Source organism: Amblyraja radiata, chromosome 5 (genome assembly GCF_010909765.2).
Source record: "Amblyraja radiata isolate CabotCenter1 chromosome 5, sAmbRad1.1.pri, whole genome shotgun sequence".
Taxonomy (NCBI): Eukaryota; Metazoa; Chordata; class Chondrichthyes; order Rajiformes; family Rajidae; genus Amblyraja; species Amblyraja radiata.
In genome coordinates, this window is record NC_045960.1 from 67,958,548 (window position 1) to 67,980,688 (window position 22,141).

Consider the following 22,141-nt stretch of genomic DNA (forward strand, 5'->3'; position numbering starts at 1 on the left):
GTGATGCGAATAGGGCTGTTGAGCCAAAACCAAAAAGGCCTAAGGCAGGCAACGCCATTGTAGTAGGAGACTCCATTGTGAGAGGTACGGACAGGGGTTTCTGCGGCAACAGACGGGATGCGAGGATGGTGTGCTGCCTTCCTGGTGCCAGGATCCAGGATGTCACGGACAGAGTGCAGAAAATCCTCAAGGGCGAAGGTGAACACCTGGAAGTGGTAGTGCATGTCGGCACAAACGATGTCGGAAAGAAGGGGATGAATATTCTGCAGCGTGACTTTAGAGAGCTCGGAAAAATGCTGAAAAGCAGGACCTCCAGGGTTGTTATCTCCGGTTTGCTTCCAGTTCCTCGTGCTGGTGAGAGCAGGAACAGGGAGATACGGGACCTGAACGTGTGGCTGAGGAACTGGTGCACGGGGCAGGGATTTAGATTCTTAGATCACTGGGATCTGTTTTGGAGTAAGGGGGAACTGTACAAAAGGGACGGATTGCATCTTAACTGGTGTGGGACCAGCATTCTGGCAGGCAGGTTTGCCACTGCTACACGGGTGGTTTTAAACTGAATAAGGGGGGTGGGGTGTCGAATGGGCTAGTGGAGGATGGAGTTAAAGGGAAAGGGTTTCTTAAATGTGTGAGCGTAGAGACAGAGGGGTGTAAAATGAGGGTAGAAGCAATAGGTAGCAAGGTGAAAAGTAAAAGTGGCAGGCCGGAAAATCCAGGGCAAAAATCAAAAAGGGCCACTTTTCAACAAAATTGTATAAGGGGTAAGAGTGTTGTAAAAACAAGCCTGAAGGCTTTGTGTCTCAATGCAAGGAGCATTCGTAATAAGGTGGATGAGTTGAATGTGCAGATAGCTATTAATGACTATGATATAGTTGGGATCACGGAGACATGGCTCCAGGGTGACCAAGGCTGGGAGCTGAACATCCAGGGATATTCAATATTCAGGAGGGATAGAGAGAAAGGAAAAGGAGGTGGGGTAGCGTTGCTGATTAGAGAGGAGATTAACGCAATGGAAAGGAAGGACATTAGTTTGCAGGATGTGGAATCGGTATGGGTAGAGCTGCGAAACACTAAGGGGCAGAAAACGCTGGTGGGTGTTGTGTACAGGCCACCTAACAGTAGTAGTGAAGTTGGAGATGGTATCAAACAGGAAATTAGAAATGCGTGCGACAAAGGCAAAACCGTTATAATGGGTGACTTCAATCTACATATAGATTGGGTGAATCAAATTGGCAGGGGTGCTGAGGAAGAGGATTTTTTGGAATGTATGCGGGATAGTTATCTAAATCAACATGTAGAGGAACCAACGAGAGAGCAGGCTATTTTAGACTGGGTATTGAGTAATGAGGAAGGGTTAGTTAGCAGTCTTGTTGTACGTGCCCCCTTGGGCAAGAGTGACCATAATATGGTTGAGTTCTTCATTAGGATGGAGAGTGACATTGTTAATTCAGAAACAATGGTTCTGAACTTAAAGAAAGGTAACTTTGAGGGTATGAGACGTGAATTGGCCAAGATTGACTGGCAATTAATTCTAAAAGGGTTGACGGTGGATATGCAATGGAAGACATTTAAAGACTGCATGGATGAACTACAAAAATTGTTCATCCCAGTTTGGCAAAAGAATAAATCAGGGAAGGTAGTGCATCCGTGGATAACAAGGGAAATCAGGGATAGTATCAAAGCGAAGGATGATGCGTACAAATTAGCCAGAAAAAGCAGCATACCGGAGGACTGGGAGAAATTCAGAGACCAGCAGAGGAGGACAAAGGGCTTAATTAGGAAAGGAAAAATAGATTATGAAAGAAAACTGGCAGGGAACATAAAAACTGACTGCAAAAGTTTTTATAGATATGTGAAAAGAAAGAGATTAGTTAAAACAAATGTAGGTCCCTTGCAGTCAGAAACGGGTGAGTTGATCATGGGGAACAAGGATATGGCGGACCAATTGAATAACTACTTTGGTTCCGTCTTCACTAAGGAAGACATAAATAATCTGCCGGAAATAGCAGGGGACCGCGGGTCAAAGGAGTTGGAGGAATTGAGTGAAATCCAGGTTAGCCGGGAAGTGGTGTTGGGTAAATTAAATGGATTAAAGGCCGATAAATCCCCAGGGCCAGATAGGCTGCATCCCAGAGTACTTAAGGAAGTAGCTCCAGAAATAGTGGATGCATTAGTAATAATCTTTCAAAACTCTTTAGATTCTGGAGTAGTTCCTGAGGATTGGCGGGTAGCAAACGTAACCCCACTTTTTAAGAAGGGAGGGAGAGAGAAAACGGGGAATTACAGACCAGTTAGTCTAACATCGGTAGTGGGGAAACTGCTAGAGTCAGTTATTAAAGATGGGATAGCAGCACATTTGGAAAGTGGTGAAATCATTGGACAAAGTCAGCATGGATTTACAAAAGGTAAATCATGTCTGACGAATCTTATAGAATTTTTCGAGGATGTAACTAGTAGCGTGGATAGGGGAGAACCAGTGGATGTGGTGTATCTGGACTTCCAGAAGGCTTTCGACAAGGTCCCACATAAGAGATTAGTATACAAACTTAAAGCACACGGCATTGGGGGTTCAGTATTGATGTGGATAGAGAACTGGCTGGCAAACAGGAAGCAAAGAGTAGGAGTAAACGGGTCCTTTTCACAATGGCAGGCAGTGACTAGTGGGGTACCGCAAGGCTCAGTGCTGGGACCCCAGCTATTTACAATATATATTAATGATCTGGATGAGGGAATTGAAGGCAATATCTCCAAGTTTGCGGATGACACTAAGCTGGGGGGCAGTGTTAGCTGTGAGGAGGATGCTAGGAGACTGCAAGGTGACTTGGATAGGCTGGGTGAGTGGGCAAATGTTTGGCAGATGCAGTATAATGTGGATAAATGTGAGGTTATCCATTTTGGTGGCAAAAACAGGAAAGCAGACTATTATCTAAATGGTGGCCGACTAGGAAAAGGGGAGATGCAGCGAGACCTGGGTGTCATGGTACACCAGTCATTGAAAGTGGGCATGCAGGTGCAGCAGGCAGTGAAGAAAGCGAATGGTATGTTAGCTTTCATAGCAAAAGGATTTGAGTATAGGAGCAGGGAGGTTCTACTGCAGTTGTACAGGGTCTTGGTGAGACCACACCTGGAGTATTGCGTACAGTTTTGGTCTCCAAATCTGAGGAAGGACATTATTGCCATAGAGGGAGTGCAGAGAAGGTTCACCAGACTGATTCCTGGGATGTCAGGACTGTCTTATGAAGAAAGACTGGATAGACTTGGTTTATACTCTCTAGAATTTAGGAGATTGAGAGGGGATCTTATAGAAACTTACAAAATTCTTAAGGGGTTGGACAGGCTATATGCAGGAAGATTGCTCCCGATGTTGGGGAAGTCCAGGACAAGGGGTCACAGCTTAAGGATAAGGGGGAAATCCTTTAAAACCGAGATGAGAAGAACTTTTTTCACACAGAGAGTGGTGAATCTCTGGAACTCCCTGCCACAGAGGGTAGTCGAGGCCAGTTCATTGGCTATATTTAAGAGGGAGTTAGATGTGGCCCTTGTGGCTAAGGGGATCAGAGGGTATGGAGAGAAGGCAGGAACGGGATACTGAGTTGGATGATCAGCCATGATCATATTGAATGGCGGTGCAGGCTCGAAGGGCCGAATGGCCTACTCCTGCACCTAATTTCTATGTTTCTATGTTTCTATATTGGTTTAAGCGAGAGGGAAAATATTTAAAGGAGATCTGAGGAGTGTGTATTTCACACAGAGGGTGGTGGGTCTATGGAACAAGCTGTCAAAGGAGGTGGTCAAGGCAATTACATTCACAACATTTGAAAAGCATTTGGACAGATACATTGATAGGAAAGTAATAGAGATGATATGGAGCAAATGCAGAAAAATGGTTTAGCGTAGAGAGCTACCTCAGTCGGCATGGATGATTTGGGACAAAAGGCCTGGTTTGGTGCTGCATAATTTTATGATAATTTTGAATGCAGTCCAGATTTGAATCTTTGGGCAGCAATGAGAGCTACAGTTGCTGGAAGAATTCAAAGCTAGAATACTATCTGGGGCACATGAGCTATTGATTGTGCACAAGGGATTTAAAGCTTAGAGAGGGTATTCCAACCCTTAGAGAGGGCCTGTTTGATTTTTAGACTGTATATTCTTTGAATATGTTAAAGAGAGATGCAATCTTTTTTTCATGTATTAAAGGGTAAGAGGGCTTCATTAAGATAATCTGGGATTCATAATTTACATGTATCAGTGGTTTCCCAATGTTTCTTGTATCTTTTACTGTTATTTGCATTTTTCTACATTTTTACAAACAACCTTTTATACAGATTTTACAAAACTGCTGCACATTATACATCTCTAAATAACACACGTTTAAACTCTGCAAATTACTATAAAACAAAAATTAAATTCACTGTACCTAGAGATAAACTGCAGCTTGTTGTAGACATATTCATGATAGAATGTTTTATTTTACACACCACTTGTAACCTCTATTAGATGCCCAGCTATGACTGCATTACTAATATCTTTACAATGTACTGAGCGTGCCAGGCAATGGCAGCCATCCCAACATGTTGCTTTCATTTCCCCCTGCCATCTTTATATATAAAGAAAACTACTGCTTGCTGTATGCACCCATATCTGCATCCAGAACACTTCTGCTAAAATCATAAGTACCTGATATGAATTCCAGCTGATTTAAAATCAATTCTTTAAAGACGTCATTCCATGATGACACACATCTGGTTTGGACTTGGTTGGAACGTTACAGCTCAAGTTCATGCCAATAATGTTCTATGCACTTTAAAATGTAGCATAATTTGCAAAAATCAGTGATACTCATAAAGATATTATTTAGGAGCCAGTACAAAAATAACAAACCCAGAGAATTGCTGAATGCAGCATTTGTATGTAACGTGTAATTGTATGTCTAATAGCTGAACCCTTGGCCAATGCTAGCCTTGCAGAAGAATTGTATGATATTTTTATCTTATACAAATTACACAAACAGAAATGATAATTACACGTTTGGAAAGAATATTACAACATTGTTCAAAAATTAATTTGTACAGAATCAGAGAGATTCTGTTGGAAGACTCCAATTGGCTGTTCTGTGGAATTAAAAAATGCAGCAATTAGTAGCTGATTTTACTTTGGAGTCACGTGAGTGACTACGTGAAGAACCCCGCCAGGACGCATGCGTGTTATATCGCTACACGCATTGCGAAACAGTCAGGCGGGGTGGAACGACGTTCCCCCGCAGCGGCAGTTTTAAAAGCCGGAACCTGCAGGTAAGAGATACTCTGCGGTCTTTTGTGTTGTTCCCATACTGATTTACAGGTGGGGAGTCAATGGACAAGTCCAAGAAAACAACGAGGGCTGCGACAAAGCTGGCGGGGGAGGACCGCGGAGTTGCGGGCAGCCAGCAGCGGCCAGCGGCACATGAATCACCCGTAATGGGAACAGCTGTGCCCGACTTTGCCTCCGCACCGGTCAGATCCACTCCGCGGCCGGGCGGTAAGGCAAAACAAAAAACTAACAAAGTCGTTGACTCAGATGAGTCCGACTTAGAGCAGCCGCGAGCGGCCAGTGACCGTGAGCGCCGGAGCCGGATGGAGCGGTGTGTGGAGCAGTTGTTCCAACGTGACAGGCTCCGGGAGATGGAGTCTAGTCACTGTGGGCACTATGTTAAACCCACAGCAGCACCTCTTGTAGGGCTGCACAGTGCATCTCCTTCGTCAGAGGGGAGTACTGGGGGTCAGTTCTGGGCTGATCCTGAAGAGGGGTTTGCAGAAGAGAAATCAAGTGTGCAAGGGGTGCAGGAACATGAAAATTTACTGGACATGGTGTCCAACTTCATACAGCCAGACCAGACTGGCCAAAACCTGGAACAAAAACTAGCTGCCAGTATAGATTATATGTCCTTTAACCAGCAACAGGAACAGGCTGTATTGGACACCACGGCAAGACACTTGGCACCGGGTAACTGTATATCCCTGAATGTTCCTGTTGTAAATAATTGCATATGGAAACATATCGGAGCAGGAGTTAGAGGCATGGATGTCAAACTCCAAAAGGTATTAAAGCTCCTAACAGCGGGAATAACAGCTTTCGCCCGCACAGTAGATGAGAAGGACATGTCGCAGGACCAACAGGATGCACTGGCACTGCTTTGCAACACACAATATGAAATAAACAGCATCAGGTAGAGTGCCATCCGACCTGCTCTAAACCCAAAATTCGCAGGTCTGTGCAAACCTGGAAACGTAAAACCACCAATTTTACTATTTGGAGGTAACCTATCGAAGCAAGTTAAGGAGCTCGATGAGGAGGCAAAAACCCTGGGGCTCATAAAAGCGACTTCATCAAAAACCTACTACGGCCATAAACAGCACCCTTACGCACCCACCAGTAGAACAAGACAAACTGGTGAATGCTCAAAGGTCTGGTACACCGAACATGAGTCTTTTTTAGGCCATGGCCCAGGCCGGCCTTTTTGGAAAATACGCAAACCTCCAACACCAACCCAACCACAAACCCAGACACCGGTGCCTCAACATCAACGAAGGATTTACAAAAATAAGTAAACCTGCCACTGGTAACTATGGAGGTAGGTGGGTCTGGTTCCTTACAAATTGCAGGGAGCATGGAGGTTGGGGGGATATTACACTTCTTTCTGGATGCATGGAGTATGTTAACTACCGACACTTATATTTTAAGCAGTATCCAGGGATATACCATAGAATTTATACACAAATACAGCCCTCCAGTTCAGCATGTACCGAACCGAATGTTCGTACTTTCAGGTAAAGAAAAATCAGAAGCGCATGCTGAACTGGAACGGCTTTACGCAAAAGGGGTAATTGAAAAATCCCAACACGAATCGCTAGAATTCATGTCCAATATCTTTACCAAAAACAAAAAAGATGGTGGTTGTCGCATCATCATAGATTTGACCAAATTGAATACATTTGTACAATATATTCATTTTAAAATGGAAACCTTTGTTACTGCAAAACAATTGATTTCCAAAGGTTACTTCATGGCTAGCATCGATTTAAAAGATGCTTACTATTCAGTGCCTATATGAGGTGACCACAGATGTTACTTAAAATTCAACTGGATGGGACAGCACTGGCAGTATAGAGCGCTGCCAAATGGGTTAACATCAGCCCCCGGGCTGTTCACAAAAATTTTGAAACCAGCCCTAGCGTTTCTACGGAAACGAAAACACATGGCATATCTAGATGACATACTTATTGTGGGCAAAACTTTGGAATTGGCCAAACAAACCGTAACAGCCACAAAACAGTTATTTGAAAAACTGGGGTTTATTATCCATCCAGTTAAATCTAAATTATCGCCTTCCACTACTATGGACTATTTGGGGTTCACCACTGACTCAGTTCACATGTCGGTGACTTTGCCAAAGGGAAAGGCTATAGACTTAATAGAGGCTTGCAATAACCTCATTGACATCAGTAAACCGTCCATCAGATTGGTAGCAAAAGTAATTGGCAAAATGGTGGCTGCTTTTCCAGCCACACAATTCAGACCTTTACATTACTAAAATTTACAGAGAGCAAAAATACGAGCACTCAAAATTAATGCTGGTCATTTTGACAGACCAATGAAGCTACCAATCAAAGCTATAATGGAACTAAAATGGTGGAAAGATAACATTCGGCTTTGTTTCAATCCAATCATTATCAGCAACCCTTCTATGGTGCTACAAACTGATGCCAGTGCACTTGGTTGGGGTGCCACCAATTCCATCTCCAGCTGTGGAGGTAGATGGACTGCACAGGAGGAATCATTATTACAAACACTGGGCATAAACTACCTGGAAATGTTGGGTGCATTCCATGGCCTAAAGTCATATTGTTCTGGGTTATATCACCAGCATGTTAGACTACAGATTGACAATACCACCGTGGTAGCATATATCAACCAAATGGGTGGAAACAAATTGACATCATGTGACAATCTGGCTAATACAATTTGGCAATGGTGTATCCAGAGACATATTTGGATATCAGCTACTTACCTACCAGGTAAACTAAATTTAGTGGCAGATACCAGGTCACGCAAATTTAATGAAAACACCGAATGGATGTTGAATAAAAAAGTATTTGCTGATATTACAGCACGGTATGGAACACCAGATATCGATCTATTCGCATCCAGACTTAATCACCAGTTGCCAAACTATGTTTCGTGGGAACCAGACCCTGGGGCAGCGGCGACAGATGCATTTTCGCTGCATTGGGGGAAATTGTTTATTTATGCATTCCCTCCTTTCTGCCTCATCAGTCGGGTATTAAGGAAAATAAAGCAAGACTCTGCGTCTGGTATTTTGGTAGTACCCGATTGGCCTACTCAACCATGGTTCCCTGTGATACTCAACATGGTATTAGAACCATGTATCACCATCCCGAATAGACCAGATTTATTGGTTCATCCCGTAACAAGGGATAGCCACCCATGTCATAACTATATGAATTTGTAAAGTCTAAAAATACCTCTACTACAGCTGGGACTGACGGACCGAACAGTGAACATAATTTCGGCGGCCCACAGACAGTCCACCAAAAAACAGTATCTGGTCTATATCAGGAAATGGGAGATGTATTGTCACAGAAACAGCATCACCTACAGATCAATGAACATCCCGTCTGTTCTGGAATTCCTGGCAGGCCTCCATTATGATGAGGGGCTCAGTTATAGTGCCATCAACTGCGCCAGAAGTCCCCTATCAACTTATCTATGGCAAGGAACAGAGCGTCATTCAGTTGGGACTCACCCCCGGTAACAAAACTTATGAGGGGAATTTTTAATACCAGTCCCCCAAGAACCAGGTACTCCCAAATATGGGATGTGAGTATTGTCCTGACGATGCTAAGGAATTGGTCTCCAGCAACAGCTCTGTCCCTACATAGACTGACACTGAAAACAGTCATGCTAATGGCTTTGGTCACGGCACAAAGGGTACAGTCGTTACATAAATTAAGACTGGACAACATGACTTCTTCATCTGGAAATATTACGTTTCATATTTATGAATTAGTTAAGCAGAACAGACAGTGATCAGCAGGCCTCAATATAGAATTTAGGTCTTACCCAATAGATGATCGTCTCTGTATAGTAAGACATTTGTTGTTATACATGGAGAACACGAAAATCATCAGAGGCAATGAGAAGGCACTTTTAATCAGCCACAAGCAACCACACAAAAAAGTGACGGTCCAGACCATCTCAAGATGGCTGAAACAGGTTCTAACACAGGCTGGGGTGGATACTAATATTTTTAAATCTCATTCCACCAGGGCTGCAGCTACATCGGCAGCTATGCAGTTGGATGTACCAATGGACCAAATCCTCAAGACAGCAGGATGGTCAGGGGAAAAAACATTCCAACTATTTTATCATAAACCAGTCATTAAACCTGGAACGTTTGCAGAAACAATTTTAAGTTCTGTAATTTAATTTACCCCATAAATAGGGGCTATAATTTGGTGTTAATAAATTTTTCATGGATTTCAATGTCGGATTCATGTCTAAATTATGTTGACACAATTCCTCCCACAGTCATTAAGGCAGATGTGATGCATGGACTTGTTTCCACGGCATGAAATCACAGAGCTTTGAAATCTTCACGTAGTCACTCACGTGACTCCGAAGTAAAATAGTAAGATTAAACGAGAACTTACCAGTTCGAAGTTTGATCGTTATTTTATGAGGAGTACGTTGAGGGAATACGTGCCCTCCGCTCCCACCCATGATCATATACTCAACTGGTATTTCTTCTCTAATCTTACTATGTTCAGTCATTACAGTTATCTGTGATTTCACACCGCTGCTTTGAAGAATGACACGCATGCGTCCTGTTGGGGTTCTTCACGTATTCCCTCAACGTACTCCTCCTAAAATAACGATCAAACTTCGAACTGGTAAGTTCTCGTTTAATCTTACTATTAAATGTGACTAGTGTTTTATTAAAAAAAGGTTGGTCAGAAAACAATAAGGGATAGACTGGAAAGGGTAACATTGGGCTTATACCAGGTTGTTACAGTTAATAACAGAGTTATATTGCAGTTAGGTTTCCATGCATTGAATCAAAAAGTTATTTCAGCTAATTAAATGAAAACCTTTCCCATTTTGGCTTATCAGGCACATAATTCTATTTGATATGGAAGATTCTGCAGAGCTGTACTACAGAAATATTAAAAAAGTGATATGATGAGATGGTTTTGCATATTGCTCAGTGGAAGAAACTGAACTATGGGCACATGGACCAAAAAGAAAGTCACGGTTGATACCGTGTTGAGAGGAAGCCAAGCAAATAATTGTTGAATGTACAACAGGTCTTGCCATGAAAAATGGAGCGGTGGCAATGTCTGCCAAAATAACTTGGAAAACTGATCTTTTTCAAAAACATATGAACAAAGAGTTGAGCATGATTAAAAGCAAGTATTGAGATGAAGTGCAAAGTTGTAATTACCTCATGATGAAAACAAATGTGATTATTTATTAAATTAAATTAAAACATGCTGGAAATATTCAGAAAATCCGGCAGAATCTGTGGAGATTTAGAAAAAGTTAACGATCTAGGTTGATGAACGTCCATTTAAAATTCATTGCATGCATCCGCTGGAACCTTTATGAATTCCTTCTCCAATTTACCAATCTCTTTACAGATTTTTGCACTTTATTGCTGCCAAGTTAGCAGTGCAGCAGCCAGGGAACATCTGTGGCCATGCCGTTATATCACAGCTAATTCAAAACCATAATATGGGCAGCTACTTCTCCAAAGTGTAGAAACAAAGAACTGCAGATGCTGGCTTATACCAAAGGTAGAAACAAAGTGCTGGCCCAACTCATTGGGTCTCTGGAGAAAAAGATAGTCTGTCAGTCTGAAGAACCGTCCCGACCCAAAACGTCACCTGTCCTTTTTCTCCAGAGATGCAGCCTATCCTGTTGAGTTAGGCCAGTACTTTGTTCTTATCTTTCCTTCTCCAAAGTGTTTGCTGAATGATTACCTAAACATAATCTTGATTACTTCAATTCCAACTCATATTAAACAAAGCTAATGAAAAGATGAAACTGCAAACCAGGAAACATGGAAGAAGCAAGCATGGCATACATGTATGGTGGAGACATCCATGCTTGTCAAAGCAAAGTGCTTCAGTTCAGGAACTGTGTTGAAGATGGCCATGAAAAATCTAAATTATGACATTAATGAAGATTGGCGACACAAACAGTTTATTTTAGACAGGCAACATTTTTAGATTGACGAGGTAAAAGGTTACTTCTTCGATAATACAAGCTATAAACAAATAGTGATGATGTTTCCAGCAGGTGGCATTGTAGCATTCTCCATTACCTCCTCCCATTATTTCCAGATATGGTATCTTGGATGCATGTTCGCCAAAAAGATCAGGCAACAGTAATTCCGTTTCTCATCAAAACATTAATTGGGATTTAGATATGGGAGTCATGTTCCTTACACATTTTGCATAAAATAACAGAATGGATAATGTCCTAGACACCTTTGTAACAATTTGGCAAGCACTTTTGTTTAACTCTCGTCATCTCTATAGGGATGCAATTACCTTGGAAAACTATCAGAAAATATAATCACTGGCCATAACATTTGGTCAACTGAAATGCTTTCCTCTGTTTTGGCTTGTTTCAATAAATGTTTTTGACATAAAATCATAAGATTTTTATTGCATGCACGGCATATGTCAAATTTGAATTGCAGCCATTTCCACAACCTGCATGTGTTTTCAAAGATTCTTACATTTTTAATAACTTATGCCTAGAAAAGCAAATTAAAAGGTGCTATTGCCAAATTAGAGACTTTGCTTTTATTGACAGAATTCAATTTGAAGTTCACAATGTTGGTATGTTGGCAAATTCATGACAGTCTATGCATTTCTTAATGAAAATCTGCAGCCAAACATCCCAACTAGACATTTTCAGTCTGCTTTCAGATGCAATTCTTTCACTTGACATTTCTCCCAGATGACATCTAAAAAGCTAGAGTTTAAATCCACTGATTTTTTCCTCTATGCCTGCGATTTACTCAGTTGCTCGATTTGCCTGAGATCAGCAAGGAAAGAAAGTATTATTTATGTCTTAGACCTGAAATTGCAATATGCCATGCATCTCACAAATCAATCCTCAGCAATTCCTAAAAGTCTATCTGATGAAAGCGCCTGAAAACTACTGGTGTAAAAAAAAAAATTGCTGGACCACATATTGGACAAAGGTAGGACTCTAACCACCTCTTTATAATTCTCAGTTCAGTTTAGTTTATTGTCACGTATTCCGAGGTACAGTGAAAAGCTTTTTGTTGCGTGCTAATCAATTAACAGAAAGATAATACATGATTACAATCGATCCATTTACAGTGTATAGATACATAATAATGGAATAATGTTTAGTGCAAGGTAACGTCAGCAAAGTCCGACCAAGGATAGTCTGAGGGTCATCGAAGAGATAGATAGTAGTTCAGCACTGCTCTCTGGTTGTGGTAGGATGATTCAGTTGCCTGATAACAGCTGGGAAGAAACTATCCCCAAATCTGGTGATGGACGTTTTCACACATCTATACCTTTTGCCTGATGGGACAGGGGAGGAGGCCAGGGTGCGACTCATCCTTAATTATGTTGCTTGCCTTGCCGAGGCAGCGCGAGCTGCAAATGGAGTCAATAAAAGGGAGGTTGGTTTGTGTGATGGTCTGGGCTGTGTCCACAATTCGCTGCAATTTCTTGCGGTCTTGGATGGAGCTGTTCCTAAACCAAGCTGTGATGCATCCTGAGAAAATGCTTTCTATGGTGCATCTGTAGAAGTTGGTGAGAGTTGTAGGGGATTCTAATTCTCTGGGGATTTTGCTGTCTGGTAAAATTGGTGTCTATTTGCATTGCCTCTTGTCCACCCATTTTACTACAATTTCTCAAGGCAAATGATGAATAATTTAGGAATGCAAGGACAGAAGGAGGCCTTCAGTCCATGGAGCAGTTTATGATATTCTACTGGATGAACATCACCATTTATATGTCTACCATTCATTTGCTGGCTTTCACATAATAATCTTACAAAATATAATCAAACTGATTTCACTCTTGAGCCAGCAGGCATAATAATTGAACGAAGACATCTTCAAATTTCAACTGGTGTGAGAAATTACATCCTGGTTTCACTTAAACTGTAACTTTAAAGTTACGCTTCCATGTTATTGATTCACCACTGGGGGAAATAGCTTTTCGCCTTCTGCTTTTTGAATCCCTTTATAGTTTCAAGCACTTCAATGAAACAATATTTATAGGATTCTGTGTCACATCAGTGTGCCTGAAAAACAGAATTCCTCTTTTGTGAATGAAAAAAATTGAAATTGATGAGGTCTTTAGGAACTTGCTAATTCCATGCAGATCCATTGTGTATTCCCTGGAGCAGTTTATGAAATTCCCTTGCATGATTCCCTTTGCACATCATCTGTTCTTGGTATAGACAACAAAACTATCAGGGTGGCTAATGGTGTCTCTGTGAGAATGACAGCTAACACCCAGAGCGTGTTAAATGAAAAAATAAGTCCGCACATGCAGAGTGAACCCCCTGAGATAAGTGTTTAAAGTGTGATAAAGATGAGTTTTGTTTCATGTCAAAAAGACCACATTTCATATTATTCATTAATCCAGTACTTTCCTAGTTCTCAAAACTCTTTATGCTGTACTGAAAAGAGCCCATCTTACAACAAGGCACCTTGGAATTTCTATTTCTGGTTCCTGTGCTATGTTTTGAGGTGATATCGCAATGGCTTTCCTGCAGATTTGATGCTAAACTTATGACAGAATTTTGGTGCTAATAAATCAAGGAATTTTCTTAAGTTAAACACAAAGTGCTGGCGGAACTCAGCGGGTCAGACAGCACGTGTGCAGGGAATGTATAGACAATGTTGTGGATCAGGATACTTTTTGAGTAGTGGGGAGAAAGCCTGTAGGGGTGGGACAAGGACTGGAAAGTGATAGGTGGATACAGGCATGTTCGGAGGTTGATTGGCAGATGGGTGTAATAAGTGACAAAGGCTAAAGGTAAAAAAGGACACAAAAGAGTTCCAGATAAGGAAAGGAGGAGTGAAATGAAAATTTGAAGGGAAGGAAGTGAGGGACTTGTACATTGGTGATGTGAATACGGAGGAGGGGGAAGGGGTAGGTTGACTGAGGTGGTAGGAGATGGTGGGCTAAATATGGACACACTGGAGTTGGGGGATTAAGTATTACTAGATATTGGAGAATTCAATGTTCATTCTGTTGGGATGTGAGCTCCCCAAGCGGAATATGAGATCCTGTTCCTCCAGTTTGCATGTGGCCTCACTCTGGCAATAGAAGAGGCCAAGGATAGAAAGGTCAGCATGAGAATGGAAAGGGGAGTTAAAATGCGTAGTAACCAGGAGCTCAAGCAGGGCTTGGCAGACAGAGCACAAGTATCAGGTGAAACAGTCGCCTAATATGGGAATGGGAAGAAGTATTAAAATAGTTAGCAACCTGCTGGTCCGGTAGATCTTGGTGGGCGGACAGAAGCTAGGTCATTAAGAGCTGTGAACAGTGGCCCTACTCTGCACTCTGTGGTATTTGGAAGAGAGCAAGAAGTTCCCCTCAAACCACATGTAATTTCAACTACTATCTTCCAATCACTTGGAGTTAAATTCTCAGAAAGCCATCCTAGCTTCAGGATATCCAAATAGCTATGCCTTCTCCAAATGACACCTTTGAAGAGATATGCCACAAACCAAGCCTAGCCTGCTGGTAACCATGACAATGCCAGTGGCTATAACTTTGCATGATGTATGATCCTTCCAATTTACATTCCAAAGTATGTTTTGGGACAAGGCTGGTTTTTCTATTTCTGCAGTTAAGCTTCACATTCTCATGGCAACAAGGAAGTCTATGTCTGAAGTTATTTTGATGCACATCATGGTCATTTGAAAAGAGCCTGTTTATCACATTAGATGGTCTTTAATCCATCAACACATAAAGCAGGTGACTGAAACTATATGCACTAGAGTAATCTTTTCTATCACTTTTCACAGGGAAAGAGGCGATAACAGGGAAAAGGCTGTTTACAAGGTGGCTCCCAGAATTGTAGGATTCAAGCTGCGTAGTGCGTACCGTTTCTTTATGCCCTCATTTTATTTTCTATTTTCTATTCTTTGCTAATGGACTAATTGCTGGGGCAAATACAGCATTCAGTATGTTTACACATTGCACAGAAAAATGGTCCAGATTGGAGATTTTAACCAAAGTAATCTGTTGCTAATATCAAAAATGAAACATAATTTGGCTTCTAACTACTCAAATTGACTATTCTCAACCTCCTGAAAATACTTAAGATAAGCTCAGTTAATGTAAGAAATGAAAACATTAATGTTACATTGATAAGAAGTGCACGTAAATGCAAAATTCTTTGCAAGCAGTTTCATGATTTCTCCCACAGAATCTATGTTAAGTCTATGACCTGCCATCTGCAAGCAAACTTTTCCCACCAGCACCTTTGACTGCAGGCAATTGCTAGCTTCTGCAAATTTAGCAGGAACTCAGCAAGCCTGATTAAATCCACCACAGATTTGCTGACTCTTCTCTGATACCCACTTGTTCATAGTCCTTCTCAAACATGATAATTTGGGGCCAAACCTAAAATTCAAAACAGGACAAGCAAAAAATGAAAACAATGTATGTATGCCACTTGATCTGCTGCATGTTTCCTTTAATGTTAGCTTTCATTTCAGTTTCCTAGCATTTATGGGTTTTATGCATGTTGCAAACCACTCAGACCCATTTTGCCCTCTTTCGGCTGTGGGCCGAGCATCAAAAATGTGTCTAAAAATCAACTTTTGTGACCCATGTCTCGGAACTACATTAAATTTTGCACAGATTTAGATAAAATATAATTGAGAAGGAAGTCATAACTCGTCAGTGCCAAAAGTTGCACATTAATTAATTAAACTAATTAGAAAATGAGATTGAAAAAGTAAGCCCCATCTAGTGTCCAATGCCCATATTACACCATGGGGAGCCTATTTCCATGCTGCAGTCTATTTAAACCATATATTATTATACCTATATATATGTATAAATGACTTGTGAATATGACTGTAATCATATATAATTATGTATAATTATATTATATAAAAATAATAGAATTAATATAATTGTGATTGTGTTTTTTGAATGAGACTGCCGCAGAATGAGGCTCCTGAACCAGCCTAATTAATGGGTGTGAAGGCAGTTCCTGTGGGTTCCCCCGTTTACTGAACCCCACTGACTGTCAGTGTGCAGAGTGGGGGTCACGGCCATGAGCAGCACTGCCCTGCACCCCGCTCGGGCCGCCTTCAGCACCACCATAGAGACGGCACCATCAGTCCGCCCGCATGCTCGCTGCAACACCGGCTGGCTAACAGCCCTACCAACCGCTCACAGCACCCACTGGCCGTCTGACCACTCGCAGCACCCACCGGCCATCTGACCACTCTCACCATCCACCAGCAGCCCAGTCCGGCTCTCACGACCCACTGGCGGCCTGGCCACTCTCACCACCCACCGGCGACCCAGCCACTCTCAACACCCACCGGCGACCCAGCCACTCTCACCACCCACCGGCGGCCCGGCCAGGCTGACCACTCTCACTACCCACCGGTGGCCTGACAGCCCGACCAATCCTCCACAGCATCCATCGGCCTACCGACAAGCCAGACCGACCGACCCTAACCCTAATCTTAACCCTAACCATAATCCTAGCACTACATTTATTATTTATCATTTTTATTTAACAGTTCACATCATAACTTTATAAAGATAAATCATTTGAAAAACAAAATGATCAGCAAGGTGAGCATTACCTTTATTCCTCGGAAACCTTGTTATTGTTTTGATGTAATTAGGAGGCAGCCATGATCCCAGGGTCCTTGCTGCCTAGCGACCATAAAACAAAGCGCAGGATTGGTCAATTTGCATCCGACCTCAATGTCAAACAATTGATTGGACAATTACTACTCAGAAAATTGGAAGTTTTTCTCATAATTTAAAAAAATGTTCAGGTTTTGGTCTTGACAAGTTTCAGGTATGATTTATATAATATTTTTACACAATATGTTAAAAATTCAGGTAGTTCTGTGAGTTGGATCATGAACTTGAACAAAAAAGCTCCAGGGCCCACAGCCTACATCCAAACAATCGTGGTAAAAATTGAAAACGGTTAGGTGTTGCTTTAACTTGGCAATAATTCCTTTAGTTCAGTTTGTGAGTGGCACATGTTCCTGCTGGAGCTGTATTTCGGTGGGAATACACTGGTTGAGTTAAGGCTGAGAATATACTAATAATCTCGGCTAATTTCATGCAAGGTCGAAGAAATGAAAAGGAGTGGTGCTGAAGGCAGAACCTTCTTATGCTGGGCATTCATGCATCCATACCTAGAGTAGGTGGATTTGTGCCATGTTGTCACACATAAGATCTGGGACCTTCGGAAGAGGCAAGGCTGTGATTGTGGTCTTGACTACACAAAAATTTGAAGACGGTCTTTGGGGTCACAGCAACTTTTTGGGGAGAGATGGGGGCACCTGTTGTTTGCCCAGAACTGACCTTCCTGTTTCTGGTTCCTTCCAGTGGAGGAATGGCAATGTTTAACTTGGGATGTACTACATTAATACGGCAATGAGAAGTGGCATTCAATTCTGGTAATGTCAATAAAAGCTGTAATCAATTGTATCCTGTGTATATATAGTATTTTTCTATTAGAAAACAAACACAGAAGAATGTGGAACTGATTGCTGCTTTACTGTTAACTTCTTCCTGCTAATACTGAAATGGAAATACACATAAAATGCGAATTATAAACAAAATCCATAAGCTGTACCTTATATTAATATTCCAAGTTTCAATGATTGCCTGCAATGTTTGGGAAGAAACCAAACTACCAAAGACTGTTTATTTGTCTTGATTCTTGAAGTTGTTCAGATGAACGAAGCTCCATAAATGTTTCTGGAGGTGAATACTGAAGCTACATGAACCTGTGATGTATGGTTTTTGAGATTCTTATTCAGGTCTTCACCTCAGTTGACAATGTTCCTTTCTTCTTCAAGGCACATGTTCAATGTTTGTCAATCTCTTTGGTGCGCTTGGTGTGAGTCATTGCATCAACGTCACACATTACAGCTCTGTTTAGTTGTTCAGCTGCACTAATCCTGATTTGATCTGAGCCTACATACCCAAATACATCCCAATACAATAAAAACATCTGAGCTCCAGGTCAAAACCTAATCAGATTGGGCAGCATGGTGGCGCAGCGGTAGAGTTGCTACCTTATAGCGCCAGAAACCCGGGTTCAATCCTGACTACGGGTGCTGTCTCTACGAAGCTTGTAAGTTCTCCAGGTGACCCCGTGGGTTTTCCTCGGGTGCTCCGTTTTCCTCCCACACTCCAAAGACATACAGGTTTGTAGGTTAATTGGCTTTGGTAAACATTGTAAGTTGCCCCTGGCGTGTAGGATAGCGCTTGTGTCTAGAGATCATTGGTCAGCGCGAACTCCATAGTCAGAGGGTCTGTTTCCACGCTGTATCACTAAACTAAATTAAACTAATTACATGACTGTTGAAAAAAAAAATCTAAATCAATCTTTAGTAACATGATAGCTAATGCAGTCAAAGAGCTCCAATGTTTTTCATTTGGTGACTTTGACAACATATTTCCATTCATGTGTAAACATTTACAAGGAGGGAAGAGGCTATGCATTTAATGGGGTGAATTTTCAAGTTTCTCAAATGGGACAGTAATGCCAAAGAATAATGTGGATTTTCACACAGATAGTTGTGAATTTGTGGAATTCTCTGCCTCAGAAGGCAGTGGAGGACGGTTCACTGGATGCATTCAAAAGAGAGTTAGATAGAGTTAGGGCTAGCGGAATCAAGGGATATGGGGGAAAAGGGTTCTGATTGTGGATGATCAGCCAACATCACATTGAATGGCGGTAATGGCTCATAGAGCCAACTGGCCTTCTCCTGTACCTATTGTCTATGTATCTATGGATGGATTACCATTAGGGTCCTCACTATTCTGGCTATTTGCTGGGTTCCACCATAAAAGATGCCTGAAAAAGATTCACAAACAATTTTGACATTAAAATTAGGGTCTCCTCTCATCAGGTATGCCACTTTTGGTTTAAACAGTGGGCACTTTGCTTTCCATCAAGTGGATGAGGACCAAGGTAGAACCAATCAATTGCATTTCTGTTCCCCCAACTGCCTGTGTTTCACTGAAATGGCTTTGTCTGCACCTCTCCATCTCTCACTCACACCTTGCCAAATGTCACAGCTCCAACAATAATTTTACTTCGGAGCCACGTGAGTGATTCCGTGAAGAACCCCGCCAGTCCACATGCGCGTCATTACATCTGACGCATGGCACAGCGACCGGTTGGGAGGCGCATCGGTCCTCCAGCGGTAAGTTTAAAAAAGTCTCAGGTAAGTGTGAAACTTAGTCGGAGGTCGTTTTCTGCGCTTGATAAATCTTGTTTCAGGAGGCAAGTCCAAGTATGGAGAAAGTGTCGAGAACAAGGCGAGCCATCGCGAAAGTAACTAGAGAAGACCGCGGGAGTGCGGGTAGCGGGAGGCTGCCTAGTTCACCTACTGAGTAGCTAGCGGTACGACCAGCGACTGCAGACTTGGTGTCTGAGAGCACCATGGCTGCACCTTTGGGGGGTAAAGCCACTAGACAGTCTGCACGGCCCGTAGACTCAGACCAGTCGGGCCGGGAGGGTTCCCTCCGATAATGGATAACGTATTTGGTCGGTTATCCAGGATGGAGCTCCTAATGGAGAGAATGCTCCACCAAGATACAGCAGGAGGAGTTGTGTCAGCGCCGGCCTCTTCTAGAGCCCGCACCAGCGGCACTTGCTACAGGGCTGCTTAATGTCTCCCTCTTGCTGGAGGAGAGCATAACGGGTCAGTATGATTCTGATGCCGAGTCTGAGGGTTTAGCAGTGGCGTCTACCCCAAGGGATGAAGGGCACGAGTCAGAGGTACCTATCCTGGGTGAAGAGTTGGCTGCAAGTATTAATTACTTGGCCTCACACCAGCTTCAAGAGCTGACCATGGATGAAACGGCCAAATAGTACGACACCCCGGCTAATTGTACCCTGCTTAAAATGCCGGCAGTGAACCATGCCATATGGGGTCATATGGACGTAGGCATCAGGGCTTAAGAAATGAGGCTCCAGAGGGTGCTGAAGCTGCTCGCTTCAGGCATTACAGCGTTCGCCAGGTCGGTGGATGGTGGGCACCTGTCTGATGTACAGCAGGATGCCCTGGCTCTCATGTGCAATGTGCACTTTGAGATGAACTGCTGAAGAAAGAGCGCCACTCGCCCTACCATCAACCCGAAGTTTGCTACTCTGTGTAAGCCCAGCAATATCCAGCCACCGAATCTGCTGTTTGGTGAAGACCTCGCAAAAAGGGTGAAGGAGCTGGACGACGAGGCAAGAACAGTCGGGACCACTACGGTCGGGACCACTATTTCTGGAGCCACCTCCCTGAGGATCCTGGGAAGCAGTCCATCAGGCCCAGGGGAGTTCTCTTATCAAATTTGGTTCATTGGACAACACTAAATCCAGAATTGCCTTTTCTCTGGTCGGCTCCATTACAAGCTGCTCTAAGAATCCATCCCGGAGGCATTCTACAAACTCTCTTTCTTGGGGTCCTGAACCAACCTGATTTTCATTGTCTACCTGCATATTGAAATCCCCCATCACCACAGTGGCATTATCTTTGTTACATGCCAGTTTTAACTCCTGCTGCAACTTACACCCTACATCCGGGCTACTATTTGGGGGTCTGTAAATAACACCAATTAGTGTTTTATTGCCTTTGCAATTGCTCAACTCAATCCACAGTGACTCTACCTCGTCAGTCACTATGTCTTCCCTCGCAAGTGGTTATAAAAGTGGTTATAATTACGGGAGAGACATTTTGATGTCACTTCATTAATCAGCCTTGGAATTCTTCACTCGCATCCCAATAAGTGTTAATGGCTTTACCTGCAAACACTGGTGCATTTAATGGTGAGGTGTGTAGGAAGGAACTGCAGATTCTGGTTCAAACCGAAGATAGATACAAAAAGATGAAGTAACATCAGGCAGCATATCTGGAAAGAAAGAATGGGTGACATTTCAGGTCGAGACTCTTCTTCAGACTTAGTCTTGACCCAAATCGTCACTCATTCCTTCTCTCCAGAGATGCTGCCTGTCCCATTTGAAGTCTCTTTCACAAAGTTCCATTTCTCGATACATTGTATACTCCATTCCTTATTTTGTTCTCGCAATATGCATCACCACACATTTTCCATTAAAGCACATCTGCTTCCTGTATATCCACGAACCAACATGCTCCTTATGTGTTTTTCAATGTTCTTGCATTGGCAGCAATATTTGACACTATGTTCCACATGCCCAAATCCTTCTGTATATAGAGTCAAAACTTACCCAGCACTACAGCTAAGCAACACTGTTGACAGCCCCCCTTTAATTTGGGTACTTTTCCTTCCTTAGCATTAATCTTCTTCCCTGTGTTGCTAATGCTTTGACTTGGCTGAATTTCTGTAACAATTTCCAGCAATTCACTTTGTCCAACAACCACTGGAAGTCTTTGTAGAATTCATTATAGTATCACTTTTCAATGCGATTGATTACTTCAAAATCTATTTTAATTGAACTTTGGACCTGCTTTAATGAATCAATATTGGTAGGTAATAACTAATTATCCTTTAGAGATGGCATAAAGTTAATTTCATATTATAATTCAAAGAATTTTTTAATTTTTTCTAATTTCTCCATTTCTGAACAGAGATGTTTTATTGGGTGCTCTGCAATATCCCAGCACCATTTTCTTATTTGAAGGGGATTGAAGAATTGTGTTCAGATCCATTACTATTGAAGATTTTTTTCAAGAGCCAGAACAAATGTCTCTGAGGTGATTTCACATCATCATATATTTTGAAATGAACTGAGAAATAGGGTCTGCAGCAGCGTGCGTGGACTATAAATCCTAGTATGGAAAAATAAATAGACTAAATAGCTTATTTTGCTACAGTAC

At 42.3% G+C, this 22,141-nt stretch overlaps 1 long non-coding RNA gene across 1 annotated transcript; it reads right to left on the reverse strand.

Moving 5' to 3' along the window:
- Positions 1–2,177: 2,177 nt before the first annotated feature.
- LOC116972841 lies at positions 2,178–19,469 on the reverse strand. Its single transcript, XR_004411913.1, has 4 exons — positions 19,375–19,469; positions 7,109–7,119; positions 5,530–5,535; positions 2,178–2,190 (listed from the first exon to the last, which is right to left on the reverse strand). It is a non-coding gene; the product is annotated as an uncharacterized LOC116972841 (long non-coding RNA).
- Between the last annotated feature and the right edge of the window lie 2,672 nt (positions 19,470–22,141).